This window comes from Python bivittatus, unplaced genomic scaffold (genome assembly GCF_059951505.1).
Source record: "Python bivittatus isolate LINGU-HERP-01145 unplaced genomic scaffold, Pbiv_v1 ctg000520_np1212, whole genome shotgun sequence".
Classification (NCBI taxonomy): domain Eukaryota; kingdom Metazoa; phylum Chordata; class Lepidosauria; order Squamata; family Pythonidae; genus Python; species Python bivittatus.
Window position 1 is genome coordinate 1641809 of NW_028277080.1, and position 6142 is coordinate 1647950.

Sequence of the window (6142 nt, forward strand, 5' to 3'; positions counted from 1 at the left end):
ACGAGGCCCCGTGGAAATCCTTGAGAACTGATTAGCAGTGCTGTACACATTTAAAAGAGAATTGGAGGAAACTTACCCCACTCTGCTGCAAGCACAACTGTTCTTTGCTTTTCCTTAAAACTTAAAGCTTCTATTTGAGTGGGAAAAAAGTGCTGCTACTTTAATGACTCAACTCTAATGTGACTCTTAAAGCAGCAGCATCCATTCTTCAGTCTTATGCAGCAGCTTAAAAAAAAGGGTTGCTTTAATGAAGAGCAGAGAGATGCTGTGTTCTTGTGAGATCTGAAGCACTTCTTCCAAATTATTTTTGAGGTGTGCCCAGACCAATTGATCTGTTGACTGAGCAAAAACGTCTGATTGCCCTAATGCAAGCCCTAGCAAATTATCTTGAAGAGCCTGGTGCAGATCTGGATTTATGATAGACACTTAAGCAGACGCAGAAGAGAGGTGGAACCTGGTGGAATGAACTGATCTTCCTAAGGTATCCTGTCTGGCCAATCTTTTTTCTTACATGGAATGACAGGCACATAGTATTTTGTTGATGGCAACTGCTAGAGGAACACTGAAACCAAAGAGCAGCTATACAGCAGAATTAGTGAAAGCCTCAGTAGCAGGCTCAGTGTGATTAAAGAGCTATCCGGAAACAGCATAGGAGCAAAAATTAGATGATGCTCCTCAAAACCAGGGTTGTGTGCTTCCCTTGAGACTAGCCACCCGTGATTCCCTCTGCTGCTTTGTAGTCTCCTGTAAGGCCATCTCACTGTTCCTGAGCAACCAGATCAGAGCTTTCTGGTGATGCTGCCTTCTTCCCAGAACTCTCTAATGTTAAGTGCCTCAAGTCCTGCGCCTCCCAACAGCTGCTCCTGGGCTCTGCTTTGTGTTCTCTTTACTTGATGCACAGGATGGATTCTTAAGAGATAGGCCCCATAAAGCTTGTGGCCCAGTGCACTTTCACTGTGGAGCTGTGAGATGGAGAGAAGGCTCCTACCCATCTTCCTGATGTAATGTTGCTTTTCTTCTCTCTGCTAAGCTCCATAGTTGCATATCTCTGGAGCTAACAAGTTTTTTTTAAATAAGCTTTAAACAAATCGTGGTTCATGTCTGCCTTGCTGGCCTGAATGAATTTTGGCCTGCTTCTGTCAGTCTTTGCAAGTTCCTTAGAATGACATGTACCAGTCTTGCATTGCTCTCTTCTAATTCATAAACTGAATGGCCTTCTTTTCTTCTTCCATCAAAACACAGCTAAATTTGTTGTTGATTAATCCCTCATGACTTCCACTTAAGAGGAAAAGTGGCATATAAATATAATAATAAATATAATAATAATAATAATAATAATAATAATAATATATATATATATATATATATATATATATATATATATATTGTCATTTAAATGCATTGACTTGATTTATTAAGCTAAAAGACTCTTATGTTTTTGCTTTATTCCCTTTTAAGTCAAGGTGAGGGTTTTGTACCATTCCTTGAGATTTGGGGGGAGGGTGGGAGTGGGGAGAGGCACTGACCTCCAGGGCTCATCAACAGCCTGAATTAGGTTTTGTTCCCCATTACCTTGATCGTTGCTTTCAGGTATAGGCTGAGAAACAGGACTGATTTTGTTTAAGGTTCTTTAGGCTATGGTTATGCTTTTACCCTTCAAGAACTGCTTTACGGGTAGTCCTCACTTAATGACCATTCAGTGACTGTTCAAAGTTACAACGGTGCTGAATGAAGGGACTTACAATTGGTCCTCAAAGTTCTGGCTGTCACAGTGCCCCCACAGTCACGTGAATAAAATTAAGGCCTGCCCGCATTTACGATCACCCTCCATGTCGCTGCTGCCCCCCATCTCCAGCTGACCTTCGTTGTCATCTTCACCTGCCTCCCCTCCACTGGGTTCACCATTCCAGCCACATGCGAGGGAGGCACCGTGGAAATGTCCTGTAGGTCGGCAGGTGAGAGCTGCAGGCGGGTGTGTGCTGTGCTGTGTGCTACTACCAGTTGGGTCCTTCTGTTGTGTGCCAGCTGGGGCTTACTTTCAGAAAAGGAGGCCCCAGCCTGTGTGTGAAAGGAGCCCCCAGCCAGTGTGCAAAAGAAGGATGGTGTGAAAAAAGGCCCCAGCTGCACCAGTGCAAAAGAAGACCCCAGCCAGTAGTGGCATGCGGTGCGGCAGGGGCAGCTGGCAGTGGTGGGTAGGTGGGCAGCCAAAGGGCAGAGATGGGTGGAAGATAGGTGGATGGGAGGGAGTTGAAGTGGAGTCAGCCCCTTACCTTCTTTCAAGAATGGGCTTGCATCTGGGTGGGTCCTTGCTTAACGACCATGTGGGATTCACTCAATGACAGCAACTGGCATTGCCAGAACTGTCATCGCTAAACAGAGCGGTCATGTGACATTTCACCTAATGACTGCCTCACTTAGCCGGTCCCAATTAGGTTTGTTAAGTGAGGACTACCTGTATAGTGACACAGATCATTGACTCATATAATGCAGAACTGCCTATTTGTGCTGGCATCAACCACACAAATGCGGATTAATTAATTCCTAAAATCCTTTTATTGTTCAGATATCAGTGGAAAAATACTCATTTCCTTATCACCTGATTTTCAGAAGAATTTTATTGTTGTACATCATCATTCCATGTAGCTGTTTGGATAACAGACAGCATTACCTGATGACTTATTTCTACTGTTCCCTATAACTTGCAAGTTCAACTAAATGGGGTCACACTGAGTTGGAAGCAGCTGAACACTGGATGACAACTGAACAACAATAACAACAAAGCAATAATAAACTCATCTAACCCCACCCATAGAGTAAATCTTTTAAAAATCACTTATACTTGCAAGCGCTTGCAACATGTTTAGCTAGTAAATTTCATTTATTAATTGCACATTCTGTTAAAAAGTACTGTTATTAACCATTGGTAGTTTTTTTACTTATTGTCAATCAGCATTAGAAGCTTGGTTGCTAGCTTGGGAAGTGTTGCAATGACCTCTTGTGCTCATCATTTTAACTCTAAGCAGCTACCTAAAAACAGCACAAGGATAAGACTGAAAGTCTACATAGTCAGGTCATTTTCTTTCAAGAGGAACAGATGCAAGCTCTTAAGCAAAGCATGATGGCGTAAGATATCTCTATCTGACTGTACACAGGCTTTTTAGCTTTCACGGCTATTGGAATGTATTATTGTTGTTACTTTGAAGTGGTCTTGTGTGATGCTAAAATTATTCTGTTTAAAATATACTGCAGGTGTGAGAGGCCAAGACAGTAGCCCCAGTTTTCCTCAAATATTTGCTGCCTCTGACTTATTCATATATAAGAAAGAGGAGTCAGAACGGTGTAGTAGCCAAGGTGTTGGACTAGCACTAGAAAGACCCAGGTTGAGTCTCTCTCAGCCACAGAAGTTCCTTGGGGGACTTTAGGCCAGTCACTCTCAGCTCGACTATCGCACAGGTTGTTGGAAGAAAGGGAAGAAAAGGGGGAGCAGAGGTTATACTGACTTGAGCTCCTGAATGGAAGGTGGGATATAAATCGAACAAAAATGAACCTGGAAGAAATGTGTATTCAATATACATCAAGAGCTGTATGCCACAATCGTTAAATCTCTGTTTATCTTTGTGCTTGTGTGGATCCTCATAAAACGGTTGGAAATACAGAGCCATACAGGAATTGGTTGAGCTGGGAGTTGTACTTATATCAATGCTCCCAGGTCTACTTTGGCTTATTATTGGTGAATCAGGACAACGTGTAAATTACCGGTGCTACTAGACCAGTGTTTCTCAGCCTTGGCAACTTGAAGATGTGTGGACTTCAAGTCCCAGAATTCTGGGAATTGAAATCCACACGTCTTCAAGTTGCCATGGTTGAGATACACTGTACTAGACTATACATTTTCATATGCTGCGAAAGGGAATCTGAAAGTAAAAATAGATAGCTTTCCACATCTGGCTGTAAATTCTGAAAACTACAGCTCACCTGAAAGGCTATAGATAACATGAAAATTATGTCAGATTACTATTTAATAAATGTAGCATCTATTCTCAGCTAACAGTCAAAATAAACTTCTTTCCCTCAACTACAAGCTCACTATGTATTGCTTCTATGTTGGCTATACATAAAAATAATAAATTATTGGCTGGGCTCTATTACGGTGCTCTGTCATAATGTAGTTTTAGCTAGAGTTCAGACCCTTGTCTGAAATCCAGAGAGCAGCTGACAATGAGTGTAGTATGTGAATCCTGGTTCAGACAGACCAGTGATTGACATGACGTAAAAAGCTTCCTGTGTTCCAGATGATAAAGGGTTGCAAGAGATCTTGGTGGTCTTCTAGTCCAACCGCCTGCCCAGGGCAGGAATCCTCAGACCATCCCAGACAAATGGATGTCTAACCTTTGAAAAACCCCTGTGATGGAGCACCTACAACTCCAGGAAGCAAGCAGTTCTACTGCTTTGCTTAATAGCTCTCACAGTCAGAGCTTGAATCTCTCTTTGTAAAGCTCCCACCTACTGGTTCTTGTCCTGCCCTCAGGCACTACAGATCTTATTTCCTGTGACAGCCCCTCAAATATTAGAAGACTGCTATCATATCTTCCCTTAGCCTTCTCTTCTTTAGGTTAAATAGTTCTTTTAACCATTCTTTGTAAGATTTAGCCCCCAAGCCCCTCACTATCTTTGCTGCTCTTATTTGTACTCTTTCCAGTTCCTCAGCATCCTTCATGTATTGTGATGACCAAAACTGGATACAGTATTCCAGGTGAGTTCTGACCAGTGTAGTGTACAGTGGAACTTTATTTTCCATGACTGGGACATTACATTTCTATTGATGCAGCCCAGGATTGCACTGGTCTTTTGGCAGCCACGATAGACTGCTGGCTCATGCTTAATCCATGGTCTACCTCCAGATTCTTCCCACAAGTACTACTGCTGATGCAGATACCACCTATCTTGTAACTGTCCATCTGATTTTTTCTAAGTGCCACTGAATTGCATTTTGTTGGAAAAGGCCCAACGTTCAAATCCGTCAAGGTCCTTTTGAACCCTGAGCCTGTCGTCTTAGGTGTTAGCAATCCTCCCCATCTTTATGTCATTTGCAAATTTGATAGCATCCCTTCTATCTCATCATCTAAGTCATTTATAAAATAATTGAAGAGCACTGGATCCAGCACAGAAATCTGAGGTTCCCTATTGCCCTCCTTCCTGCATGTGGACATACATCCATTAAGGATCATGTGTTGGATACTGTTGTTCAGTAAATTCATCTGGTCGTGGAACCATCCATCCCACACCATTCTATTTTATCAACAATGAGGCTAAGGTCAACTTTATCAAATGCTTTACTGAAGCCTAGAGACACTATATCCACAGCATTCCCTTGGTCTACTAATCCTTAGTAGGTCACTTAAAAAAAAAAATGAGATGAGTCTGGCATGACCTCTTTTTAACAAACCTGTGTTGGCTTCTAATTATTACCTTGTTCCTAAGTGCTTGCAACCCATTGTGTGATTACTTTTTCTACAATTTTCCCAGGTATTGATGACAAGCTGATTGGCCTGTAGTTTTCTGAGACCATTCCCACCCACCACCCACCTTTTTAAAAAAAGATTAGAACAGTGTTAGCTCTTCTCCAATCTTCTGGTACTTCTCCTGTACTACAGGGATTCTCAAAGATTACAGTTAGTTGTTCTGAGATCACATCTGCCAGTACCTTAACATTCTGGAACATAATCCATCCAGTCCCAACGACTCAAATTCATTCAAAAGAGCTAGATGTTCTTTTACCACTTCCTTGCCTATTTTGACCTACGTTTATCTTCTGGCCCTCATGGTGTAGCTTCTGACAGGTTGGACCACTTTTCCTTTTTTCAAAAAGACAGATGCAAAATAGCAATTAAGCAGTTCAACCTTGTCCCTGTTGTCCATTGCCATCTTTGCAAATCAGCAGACTTTATGGAAAATCTGTAGGTGATACAGCAAGAAAAACACTGCTAGAAATAATGCTAAGTGCTTTTGTACTTTAAGTTTTGTTAGCTTTGAGTCCCCAACTGCTTTGTTGTTGTTCAGTCGTTCAGTCGTGTCCGACTCTTCATGACCCCATGAACCATATCGCGCCAGGCCTTCCTGTTCTTCACTGCCTCCCTGAGTT